Raw genomic sequence first — 13575 nt, 5'->3', positions numbered from 1 at the left:
TTCAAATCACAAAACTGCAGGGCACAGGGAAACCTTGGGTTCATGCCAGTAAGCTCTCGTAGGATTTACAAGCAATGAGAAGGGTCCTAGGTCCCTTTTCTATTGTATTGTATAATGGAAGAGCATGCAAGTCACCAAAAAATATACAGTAGCATTTGGTTGAGATCAACAGTTGGCAAACATTGTGTAATGACGTGTTCCCAAAAGAAACAACTTTTGGTACGCATATTTTCCCTTCATTCTCCTAAAAGCTAAGGGATACTTGTGCATGAAAGGATGAGAAGGGCAAAGCCCTTAATCCTACTGGTAGTGTTTATGTTCATTCTAGAAGGAGAGGAAAGGTAGCCGGTGTGTTAGTTGTATCAAAAACCAATGTGTATCTTCAGGGAAGAAATGTTCTTGTTAAGAAATCTCTAGCCTAGCGAAATTTGTTAGGAACAAAGATTTATAAAGTTTCTCGCCTTACTAGAAGGCAATTATGAGCTCTTTTCAGATGAGCATAGCATTCTTGAAGGTTGCGTGGGAAAAGTAGATAGCATGCCAACAGGTGAGCCCACTTGTGCACGAATAAATAGTAGCGGGCGAGCATGTGAATGCTATAAGTGTCATGAATGAGAAATGGAGCTCAGGAAGGGGAGTGTTCTCACAAACAGCTGTGATAGTGAGTGATCCATTGCAAGCATGAGAGGAGGTGCTCCCATTTCTGGGTGTGATCAAATGCGGTGGCATTCAATTACGAGCGTGCAATCGTGAACAGAAGTGGCAGGATTGCTGACAAGTGAGATTGGTCTAGTATAAGAGTATATAATCGTGAACAGAAGAGGTGGTGCTCTCCTAGAAGCAGTCGAGCACATAGTAACCCACTCTTGGGTACAAGCAAAGTAGCTCGTAATCTCAACTGTCTTCCTTCATCCTCGGTGATGGGTTGAGCAACACTGTATGAGGGGGTTCCAGGCCAACAGCCAATAATTACTGACACATTATAAATTTTAAGTCAAAATTCCAGCCATGCTGATAGGACACACTAATAAAGAACGAAGGTTTGTATTCATATAGGAGCAAATGAATTCGTGAAGTTAGTCAGCTGGCAAACTATTGCTACCAACAATGTCTATTCAGCGTCAAATAGATATAACCTGATTGATAATGTATCCTGATCCAGGGATGGATCAAGGCATAGGGAAACTAAGTGGCTGCTTGTGGTCCCAATGCCATCAGTGGTTCCCCCAAAGTACTTGGCAAAAAACCATTCAAGTAATTGAAAATAGAAAAGCAAAATTTCTAAAAAGGCAAAATAAGTACAAAATTATCCAATTATCCAATATATTTACGAAGAAATGAACTATATACTTCCAAAAAAATTTCTATAAGATTTACTCACAATCCACCACTGTAGTTTGGCCGTTATTCTTGTACTGTCTCTCCTGAGAAAGCTGCAAATCTATTTGATCAACGCATGGTTAAGATTAATTAAACCACAGACTTCCCGTCATGTCTCGGAAAAGGATTTATTCCTATGGAGAAAAAAAAAAGAAAACGAAACACCAGGATAAAAATTGGTTTGCATGACCATTTATAGTTAGATCTTGTAGGTGATTAGCAATTAGTTAAAATAATTCAAGGGGCTGTGCCACTTTTGAGCAACAGAACAACATTACTACAGATAGTAAAACCTCCCTTAGATAAGACACTTAAAACATAACATGTCAAAGATCCGTCGTTCATGCAACTGTATGGAAAATTTATTCTACTGATGCAATTTTCAGTTTTTCTCTATCTGCATTGCTATATTATTTATGCTGCAAAAACGTCAACGCAAGTATGTTGAAAAGACGTTGATCCAAATTGTAGTTAGGGAAAATGACAAATTCGGAGATAGTTTGTATTTTTCCTAACCATACAAACCTTAGCTATTTACATGGGGTATTACTTTCGGCGTAGCTAATGACGAGCCATTAGATTTTTAACACGGGTTAACTACCCTCTCGCTAGCTAGTGAGGGGATAGGGGAGGGGTAGCTAGTTACCCCTCCCCCCTCACACACCGGTGAACTGATTTACTTCGCTTAGAGGTAGGACTTGACGTGGGGGACAGGGCTGGCGGGCAAATATGTGTAAATAGCTAAGGTTTGTATGGTTAGGAAAAATACAAATTATCTCCGAATTTGTCATTTGTTCCGTAACTGAAATACAAACCACGCTATTTACATGGGGTGACTTACCCCTTAAGAAGGGTGGAAAGCCCCAGCCTTACTGGCTTTGGCTTTGCTCGGGGGCTCAGAATCCGAGTGAGCCGCACTCGAGAAAAAGTCCCTGCACCTCGCAAGTTCCTTGCTTCGCAAGGAACGTGCGGCCTACGTAAGCTTGTGATTGGAGGGATGAAGTGCGAGTTGTCCTAGGAAGTTGACCTGAAGTCCCTTAGATGGAATTCTCGGAGGACATTCCCAATACCACCTCGTCAGGGTATGGGGGACGCGACAGCATTATCTTAATACTAGGAACATAAGGAAGCATGGTTTACCTGCAGAGGTTTGAGGTCAGCTATGCAGAGAACTCAGGAGGCTGCTTTCCCCAAGAGAGGGGAGGATGAAGAAAGAAGTAAGGGCTAGACATACTTCTTTCATTCATGCAGACTAAAACTGGGTAACAATGCCCTCAACCTTCTGCTACCTGTCCATTAAGGAGCCTGAGGTTAGACCAGCTGTTGTGTAGCCACCACGGGGCCGATAGAAAATGTATCGAAGCTCCTGTGGGTCACGCCCTCCAGGTAGTGGGCTGTGAAGGTCATTTGATGCTTCCAGACTCCAGCTTGTAGCACCTGCGTCACAGAGTAGTTCCTCTTGAAGGCCAGGGACGTCGCTATGCCTCTGACGTCGTGTGCTCTAAGGCGACGTGACGGAGGAGGGTCTGGATTCAGGACGTGATGGATGACCCTTCGAATTCAGGCTGAAAAGGTATTCTTGGTGACCCTCCTCTCCGTCTTTCCTGTGCTCCCAAACAGGGCTTGCACGTGAGGACGAACTGCAGCTGTTCTCTAAGATAACACCTCCGACTCTTTACTGGGCATAGTAGGAGATGGTCTGGGTCATCTGTTACAGAACGGAGACTCGAAATCCTAAAGGAGTCGGAATGAGGGTCCGGGCTTCAAGATTTTGAGTCTAGTAACCAACTCAGGGACGAACCTCAATGTTACCTCCCCCTGTCCTCTTAAATGGGCACGCTTGGCCGAGGCCAGAGCGAGCAGGAGCACCGCCTTCCAAGTCAGGTGACGATCAGAAGCCTGGCATAATGGTTCGCAACGAGGTCTCTTAAGAGCCCTAAGAACCCGAACCATGTTCCATGGACGAGGTCTCACTTCCGACTGGGGGCAGGTAAGCTCGTAGCTTCGTATGAGCGAAGAAAGATCCAGCAAGGAGGAAATGTTTATTCCTCTCAGCCTGCAGGCCAGGCTTAAGGCTGAGCGCTAGGATTTCACCGCCGAGAGTAAAAGGCGCATTTCCTCCCCGCAGGTATACAATAATTCTGCTATTGCTGGGATAGTGGCATCGAGGAGAGAGATACCTCTCCCACGACACCAACCACAGAAGACTCTCCACTTCGCCTGGCAGACTCCTGCGGATGACTTTCACAGGTGTCGAGACAACCGCTCCGCAACTTGTTGCGAGACGCCCCTTTCTGTGTGGGGGTGCTTGATAGTCTCCAGGCATGAAGCCGAAGCGATGCTACGGCTTTGTGGTAGATGTTGCAGTATGGCTGCTAGAGTAGCACGTGTCGTGGGGGGAAGCTCTCTCGGGAGTTCCGTCAGGGGATGCAAAAGGTCCAGGAACCACTCTGCATGATGCCATAGCGGAGCTATCAGAGTCATTGACAGTTTGACCGATATTCTGGTCTTGTTGAGCACCCTTCTCACCAGACAGAACGGGGGGAAGGCGTAGACGTCAATGTTTTCCCACCGTTGTAGGAAGGCATCTTGCCAGAGTGTATTGGGGTCCGGGACTGGGGAGTAGTACAGCGGCAGCTTGAAGTTCAAGGCTGTCGTGAACAGGTCCACAAAATCAGGACTTTGTTGGGTACTGGAGAGTCCAAAGACCACACGACACCAACCACAGAAGACTCACCACTTTGCCTGGTAGACCCCTGCGGAGGACTTACGCAGGTGACCAGACATCCTGTCCGTAACTTGCGAAAATCCTCTCTCTGTGAGATGCTGGATAGTCTCCAGGCATGAAGTCGAAGCGAAGCTACGGCTTTGTGGTAGATGTTGGCGTGTGGTTGCTTGAGTAGCTCGTGACGTGGATGGAGTTCTCGGAACCTCCGTGAAGAGTTGCAGAAGGTCTGGGAACCATTCTGCGTGATGCCATAGCGGAGCTAACAGGGTCATTAGAAGATTGACCGATATTCTGGTCTTGTTGAGCACTCTCCTCATCAGACAGAATGGGGGGAAGGCGTACACATCGACGTTGTCCCACCGTTGTTGGAAGGCATCCTGCCAGAGAGCCTTGGGGTCCGGGACTGGGGAGCAGTACAGCGGGAGCTTTAAATTCAGTGGTGTAGCAAACAGGTCCACCGACGGGGAACCCCACAAAGTCAGGACTTTGTTGGCTACTTGAGGATCCAAAGACCACTCAGTACTCACTATCTGCGTCGCTCTGCTCAGACTGTCGGCGAGCACATTTCATTTGCCTGGAATAAAGCAAGCCGCTAGCAAGATTGAGTGGACTTCGGACCATCTCAGGATCTCTACTGCAAGATGGGATAGCTGTTCCGAAAAGGTACCTCCCTGCTTGTTGATATAAGCCACCACCATGGTGTTGTCGCTCATCGCCACCACAGAGTAGCCCGCCAAGAACACGGCCTTCATTTCTAGCAGGTTTATGTGAAGGTACTTTTCTGATTCTGACCACAGGCCTGAGGTCCTGTGGTTCAAAACGTGGGCCCCTCACCCTTTCTTTGATGCGTCCGAGAACAACATCAAATCCAGAGGAAGGATGAGAAGGTTCACTCCCTTTCGTAGGTTCTCGTCCGCCACCCACCACTGGAGGTCCGTCCGTTCCGCAGGACCCATAGGGAGCAGAATGTCCGGGGAATCGTGACCTTGATTCCACCGGGACTTGAGTCGCCACTGGAGGAATCTCACTCTGAGGCGACCGTTGGGAACGAGACGGGCCAGGGAGGAGATGTGGCCGAGGAGACGTAGCCACGATTGGGCTGGGAGTTCTTCTCGATTGAGGACGAGTCTCGCGACCTTCCTCAGCCTTGCTATCCTGTCGTCTGATGGGACGGCTTTGTGGAGATTGGTGTCTATGATCATGCCTAGATATATCAGTTCTGGGAGGGCTGCAGAGAGGACTTCTCGAGATTTACCATGATCTGTAGATCCTGGCAAATTTCGAAGAGCTTGTCTCGGTGGCGAAGAAGGGTCGCCTACGAGTCTGCTAGGATCAGCCAGTCGTCCAGATAACGGAGGAGACGGATGCCGATCCTGTGATCCCACAAAGAGATGAGGGTGAACACTCTGGTGAACACCTGAGGGGCTGTGGAGAGACCGAAACACAGCACCTTGAACTGGTAGATCATGTTGTCTAGGCAAAATCTTAGGTACTTCCTTGAAGACGGATGGACTGGGATCTGGAAGTACGCGTCCTTCAGGTCCAGTGTACACAAGAAGTCTTGTGGTTTCACTGCGAGTCTGACCGTATCTGCCGTCTCCATACAGAACGGAGTCTGCTTGACAAACCCGTTCAGGGTTGAGAGGTTGATGACTGGCCTCCAGCCTCCAGACGCCTTTCTCACAAGAAAGAGTCGACTGTAGAAGCCTGGGGACCCATCTACAACCTCCTGGAGAGCGTCCTTCTTCAACATGGTCTGGACTTTTGCCCAAAGGGCTTGCCCTCTTGCCGATCCCATGGCAAGAGAGCTCAACGACACTGGATTCGCTGTCACGGGAGGTAGAGAGGCTGTGAATGGGACGCGATAACCCAGAGCGATCACGGAAATCGTCCAGGCATCTGCCCCGAGTTGCTGCCACCTTGTCGCGCAACTTTGTAGGCATCCCCCCACTGGTAGACATGCAGGGGTACTGCCAACCCTAGCATTTACGGCTTCGGCTGTTACCTCTAGGGTTGTTGCCTCCCCTGGAGGACTTCTTGCTCCTTCTGCTCTTGGCAGGAAAGGGCTGAGACATCTTCGGCTTCGCTGCAGTGGTCTTCATCGTGTCCTTAGCTGGATGGGGCTGTTGACCCGCTGGAGGTTTGTAGGGCCTCGATGTCAGGGCCCTATGGATGAGGGAATCCTGGTTGGACTTCCTCCACCTCTCAGCGGTAAGCTCCACGTCCTTAGGCTCAAACAAACTCTTACCGAACACGGAAGTGTGTCTGAGCCTGCTAACCTCCGAACTGGGAGCCTTCTGGTGGAACCTCTCAGCCACGTCGTACTGACGTTTGAGAATCGTATTGGCCCACAAGCACGAGAATTGGTGGGCCAGAAACTTAATGGTCCGTGTGCCTGATAGTAAGAAAGTCTCCAGTGCCTTCCTGGTATTTTCTTTGGAGAGGTCCTCAGACTGCACCAGGATGCCCAGAGACCCCAGCCAGATGTCAAGCCACGAAGTTGCCTGCATGGCACACTTAGCGACCTTCTCCTGGCTAAGGATCTCAGTGGCCGAGAAGGACACGTGCCGGTTGGAGAGTCTCTCAAAAGGGACTCCCCTGGTGAGTTCTTCCAGAAAATGATGCATCAGAAGGCCCAAACAAGACTCCTCAAGGATCTCAAAGTACCTCCTCTGATGGACTCGAGGAGGAGGGGGGGAGCTTGTTACCGGCGCTGGATCTGCTGGAGGAGGCAAGCTCAGAGAGCTGGCCCTTGACCTTGTCCCTGGCACTCTTCCTCCCCTGAGACCAGGGCAAGGCTACACTGGCCCTAGAGGGTTTATGGGTGCCGTAGACGTGGTCCAGGACCGTGTCCTTACCTTCACGAGGAGGAATCTCAGGGTCTGGGATTCCGTTGAGGTTCCTCATGAGGGTCAGGACTTCCCAGAATGCATGTTCTGACTCTTGGTGCTCTCCTCCTGAAGGACTGGCAGCGAAGTCTCCCGTCCCCAGTGGCTCTTCCTGGGGGGACTCGTGGACATCCTCGGAAGGTCTAGATGGCTCCTGCTTGATCCTTGCTGACGATTTAGGAATCTACTTAGAGTCCTTCGGTTCCTTCCTGGGCGGGATACAGGACTCGAGTAACGAAGGGTGCAGGCTCCTTTCCACCCCTGGACGAAAAGACTCCTCAGGGAGAGGCGGAGTCCAGCTCGTCAGACTCTCTTGGGGATGGGTAGTCCTCATCCGCGGGGGAGGGAGAGAAAGTCTAGAGGAGGGGGGAGCCTTGCGCAAGGATCTGCAAGGAGACAAAATAGGCCTTGGAGGTGTTTCCACGGGAGAGATTCCTCTCTTCCTCTTCAGGGGGGAGGAAGTTGCAACTGATTTGAGACCCATGTCAGATAGGGCGGGCTTCATCGCCTGCACAAGAGCTCTGACTAGGGTACCGAACCAGGGCTGCCGGCTGACAGTCGCGCTGTCAGACACTCCCTCTGGAGGGAAGGGGATCGTTCGATCCCTTGGAGGAGTCGACTAAAGCGAGTTCGCCTGTGAAGCTGAAAAGGAAAAGTCCTTAGACCTGTCCGGGAAGCGCCCCTCCTCCGGCGAGCACGCTGGTCTGCGCTTGCGGGGAGGGCAACGAGACGAAGACCTGTCCGCCTGGCGGCGCTCGTGCTGGAGGTCACATGATGGGCGATGGCCAGGGTTGCGCGTGAAAGGATCACGTGACACAGGAATCTTCGCATCGGCATGGGCGAAAGCGGGCGCAAAAGCGGGGTGGCACGTAGGCGAGGTCACAGGAGCGTGGGAGCGCTGGCGCGCTGCCGATGGAGCAGGCGCGTGGGCGCGCAGGAGCTGGAGCACGCACGTGGGCGCGCAGGAGCTGGAGCGGGCGCGCGTAGTAGATGGCGAGGGCGTGTGGCACAGGAGCCGGAACGGGAGTCGGCTGGATGCCAGGACGCGCAGCATCCTGATGCGGCCCTGGAGGGCGCAAGAGAACAGGGGTGCCTGAGCGCGTATCCGGGAGAACAGGGCGGGGGCGCGTAAGCGCCGGTTCAGGACAGCACGAGGAAGGGATGGCGCGTCGGCGCTGGTCCGACAGGAAAGGCAAGCTCACCTGTGGGCGCGCAGGCGATCGTGGTCGCGCATGGCACGCATCAGGATGTGGACGCACTGGTGTGTGCTGCTGCGGTGGGCGAGCAGGACGCGCGGTTTGATGAGGGCACACAGGTGTGCGCTGGAGGGTTGCATGAGGCGCCTTGATGACAGGAACGGGGCGCGCAACCGGAGCGTCGTGCGTGGCTGGAACGTGTGCAGGATCGCGCTGTCTGGAAGGAGAGCCCTGGGGTGCAAGTGAGCGCCAGTGCACTAGCTTAGGAGACTCCTGGGCGGCGCGCTGTGATGTGGAAGCGCGCTGGCGCGTTGGCGAGCGCTGGAACTGGAACTGCGCTTGGGTGCTCTTCACGCGTAACTCCAGACGGGCACTGTGAGTCCAGAGGAACCTGTGAGCGCCTGTGCGCTAGCGAAGGAACCTCTTGGACTGCGCGCGACGAGGCAGGCCCCAGGGAACGCTGAGCGCATGTGGAAGCGTGTGCGCAGGTGGGCGCTGGCGCGCTGTCACAGGAACTGCTGGAGGGTGCCAGGGCGCAGAAGGATGTGAGCGTGCAGGGGAACACTGGCGCGTAGTAGGAACAGGGGCGTCCACGCGCGTAGGTGAACACTGCGGCGCTAAGGCAGGAACAGCGGCAGCAGCAGGAGGGCGTGCAGGAAGAACCTGGCGCTTGAGGGCAAGAGGCGCGGTTTTGCGCTCAAAACCCTTCAGCGCCGAAGGGCCCGATGCCTGCGCAGTGGCAGGATCAGGTGGCGCGCCACGCGCATCTGGAACATCAGAGGGTGACGGCAAGTCAGCAGGTCTGGAGGGAGACTGGTCACTGTGTCCCGAAGGATGACCATCATCCGAAGGATCCCGAACGATCCCCAGAGAGGTCTAATTTTCTCTCTTCAAATAAGCCTCTGAAGGAGAAAGATCCCTTTTGGACTTTTTCTTCCGGCGCCGGGCAAACCTCTCCCACTGGGAAGTAGACCACTCCCTACATTCTAATCACACGTTACCACTATCACACCGCTGGCCCCTACAGTGAGGACATAAGGTGTGGGGATCGGTGTCGACCGCCAACATAAAGCTCCCACAAGGGCAGCTGGGAAGTCCAGGGCAAGTACACATAGTAGAGGCCAACTTCAAACACACTGAAAAAGAAAAGGCAAAAACAGATTAAATATGGCAGTAAAAGCGAGGGAGAGAGCAGACAGGTCTGTTCTCTTCCCGAGCCAAAAGTAAAATAAAGCATTCACCGGTGTGTGTGTGTGTGTGTGAGTGGGTTGGTAGCTAGCTACCCCTCCCTACCACCCGCTAACTAGCGGCGGGGTAGTAAACCCTCGTTAAAACTTTTATGGCTCGTCATTCAGCTACGTCGAAGTAGATGCCACATGAAAATAGCGTGGTTTGTATTTCAGTTACGGAAAAAAGAAGAACGAATGAACCCCAAAGGGAAGCGATCTACACAGAAGCTGAAAAGTTAACAAATACAATTAGATTCATTAAAATAATTGAGACAAAATAAACGGAGAAGCAACTCAACCCGCAACGGGGAGGAAGCTACCGTAATACGTAGTAGTAATAAAAAGGTGAACGACCTCGAGAGAGAGAGAGAGAGAGAGAGAGAGAGAGAGAGAGAGAGAGAGAGAGAGAGACCGTAGTCAAACTAAACTCCCATGTTCCCTTCACTGATAATCCACGTTCCCCGTAGGGAAGGAGGAACACCGGAAAAAACAGATTAATAAATAAAGTCCAGCGATGACGATTCCCCACGGCGCCCGAGAATCGAAAGCTGAAAGACGGACCGAAGGACCAAGGGAGAGATCGCGACCCATGAAATGTCACCGCGGGGGCCTGGAACTACACGGAGTTGTTGTCGTACACTAAACACACAGAACAAACTCTGAAATTAAACTTACTGTATTTCTATACTTAAATATATACATAAACATAAGAATGTTTATATATATATATATATATTAAGTATAAGAAAAGTAAGTAACTAAGTAAAGACAAAACATTAATGGCTGCCATGCGAGGACGGGAACAGACACGTCTGCCCACCGTCCGAGCCAAAAGCGAAGTTACTGTAATCAGTTCACCGGTGTGTGAGGGGGTAGGGGTAGGTAGCTACCCCTCCCCTACCCCCTCGCTAGCTAGCGAGAGGGTAGTTAACCCTCTTTAAAAATCTAATGGCTCGTCATTTCAGCAACGCCGAAAGTAATACCCTATGTAAATAGCGTGGTTTGTATTTCGGTTAGAGAACAAATTATTTTTTTAATTAAGGTAGCCTATCTTGCATTAACTGTTGACAGACAAGAATCTAAGTTAATCTAAGCCTAACCTAACCTCAAATTTGGCTGCTTTTTTGAGTTTGATAATGGTATACTAATGTCAAATAGCTTATGTAGCCTACTTTTAAATAATATTTTTCAGTAGCACTAGATGTATTTTAAACCCCAAAATAACTCTACTGCTACTTTTCATGTGAGTTGATACAAATATATTATCTGCTTTTAATTTTAAAAGTTTTTGAGTTGTGGAGAGTCAACTACCATAATTAAAGACCATCGGTTTCAGCTAGTTGTCGCAATCAAAAACATTCAAAACACTTTTAAAATTGGTAGCTGATCTGCCATGGTTTCGCTTACAATTTGTCATGATGGACGCCTGAGTATTTTGCAGTTATGATACAATAAAAAAAAGTAATAGAAATGTTAGCCAATAAACATGTTGAAATCAACCAGTAAATTTCAGGAAGTCCCTAAAGTGAAGAGGAAAGCGAGAATGGAGGGAGGAATCTAACCTGCTGATTTTGATTGAATTTTTTTTTTTTTCTGTTTTGGAAATTTCAAGGTTTGGGTGATTGGCCGAGGCTTTTGAAATGCAAAAGATTCGGCCATTTCAAAATAGCTGTATGGTCGACCGAAAAGAACAGCAGCTATCAGCGTCCAACTCAAAACTGGCGTGGAAACTAATAATAAAACATTAGGGTCGTGTATTGTTTGGATAGTAAGTCTCAAATTCTAGTCTTGCTCGATTTAAGTTATCAAAGCAGAAGCAACTAAAATAACATATAGTGGAACCTTTGTATATCAGCGCCAGTTCCTCCAACGAGCCTTAAATATGGACACCAACAAGCCTAAACTCCCCGCCACCCCCTAACCTAACATACAAGTTGTGTCCTTACCTACTTACCTAATGGGGGTGCTAACGGGCACTGGGACACCCCGTTACACTGTCATATTCTTAGCCATCATACATACAGGTGGCCTCTATCAAACACACACCCCATATAAAGTTCTATATTTAAAAATATTGTACAATTTACAGAATTTTGTAAAATTATAGTTACAGACAGAACAACCTTTTGAACAGGAAAGTTTTGTCTGAAGTAAATAATGAGTTTTCACTGAATCTGAACTTTATTTCAACAGCAAATATACCCGGAAACATGTTGGACCGTCTAAGAACAAGAATATTTTATTTTTTTAGATGTCTAATGTCTTTTGCTCCGCCGTGCGCTCGCGGAAGAAGAAAAATACCAAGTTCCCACATACTGAAGCAGTACATGCTGAGCTGCACACGCTAACCCATTGTTTATAGTTTCTTAGATAATCGAGTTTATGTTTGCAGTGAAAATAAGGGGCATTTTCAATGAAAATGGGCTACATCTATTGGCAACACTTGTCAGTAAAAAAGCTCTCTCTGTCCGTAACTATAATAAAATCCAAAATTTTAAATAACAATACATATATATATATATATATATATATATATATATATATATATATATATATATATATATATATATATATTCATTATTAAAGTCTGTATCCACATTACAATGGCTGCCTACAGTAGGTCATGGGGTTGAAAATATTGTATTTAGAGAGGACATAAGATTTTGCAATTTATGATGTCATAATTAATATTGTACTAAACTATAATAAAACCAATATGGCACAAAAAATACAATTGAAATTTAATAAGTGAAAATTGAATATGGACCATTTCGTGAATTTGCAACCACCACTCAGTTAGTTATGCCTTTAAATTGCATGAAATGGTCAAGCAAAAGTAATCACTAGGCACAGATGCTGTTGTGGACCAATGGACGCCATCAATCCAATGTTGCTTGGGGTCATCATAAGGGCTTCAGTCAGTCCTGTCATAAAATTAACTTGTACTTTTGTAATTACGTAACTATAATCAACACTAAAGAGATTCATTGGCAATATAAACTTACTTTTGTGCACAATATAGGGTGAAGTAACGAAGAATCAACGAAATTAATTGGCAGGTAATTTGAGAAAGACGTCATAACCTGTCTTATTGTTATGGTTATACAGAGAAGAATGAAGTCGGACTTAATCCCTAGAACTTCTAGAAGACTCCCTAAACAAACTGACAATTTGTGAAAGAACCGTCAAATTTCCCCCTAGCAGTCTTTAGCGCAATGTAAAATACGTTTCATTTATGCTATTGTATCTTATAGTTACAATATAGAATCTAATTGATTTCATAGATTTTTTTGTAACAATAAACACTAAGATTTCGGTTAATGCAGCATAATTTTTAAACAAAACTCGTCCCTGAATATACCAGATTTTCCGTATTTGGGGAGAATTCCCTAGAAGCAGACGCCATGACAGAGAGACCTATAGAAGCTGTCAACAAGCCTAAAGACAAAATACAATCAAAACCACATATACTGTAAATATTGAATGCAACTCTTAAATACTATTAATATCAAATTTTAACGTATCTCTGATATATTTAGATTAATAAGCTATATTTTTATATATATATATTCCTTACGCTGGGAACATGAAAAATATCCATGGACACGGTGATGCTATGGACACTTATTGACAGTTAAAACAACTAAAATTGCCAACTTTACATTGCTTATAATATACTTATTGTATAGGCTTTAGAATTATCCCTAATAAATGTTTATTTTAGAGGATATGTCGTAAATGTACCTTGAAATTTCGTATTATTATATATTCTAAGCCAATAATTCTCCCTTTACTTTTAAAACACGATAATTTAAAGGTACATTGTAAATATCAGTTTGTAAAATCAAAACCAGCTGACTATTTAGCAAGAACACATGGTAAAAAAAATAAAAAAAATAATTGGATAAAACATAGTGAAATTTTCAATAAAATTGCTTTAGTTTTCATCAATGTTTAAGTTTGATAAAGAAAAGTGGATAATAAAGCTAGATATTTTTTTCATAATTTGGAATAGTTAAGATCTTTTGTTAGAGTTTGAATTTAGCGCCAAATTCTCAAGTGAAAATAACGACTTTGAGAAAGCTATGGAGATTTGAAATAACTATAAATAATAACAATGAAATAAAGAGTATTTGTCAACTTCTGTAAAGAAT

The 13575-nt window shown here is 47.0% G+C and overlaps 1 pseudogene; it reads right to left on the bottom strand.

The window, feature by feature from the left end:
- Positions 1-12518, bottom strand: part of LOC137648408 (zinc finger protein ZFP2-like) — a 63222-nt pseudogene extending 50704 nt beyond the window's left edge.
- Between the last annotated feature and the right edge of the window lie 1057 nt (positions 12519-13575).

This window comes from Palaemon carinicauda, chromosome 10 (assembly GCF_036898095.1).
Source record: "Palaemon carinicauda isolate YSFRI2023 chromosome 10, ASM3689809v2, whole genome shotgun sequence".
Taxonomy (NCBI): Eukaryota; Metazoa; Arthropoda; class Malacostraca; order Decapoda; family Palaemonidae; genus Palaemon; species Palaemon carinicauda.
This window is presented reverse-complemented; position numbering and strand designations above follow the sequence as displayed.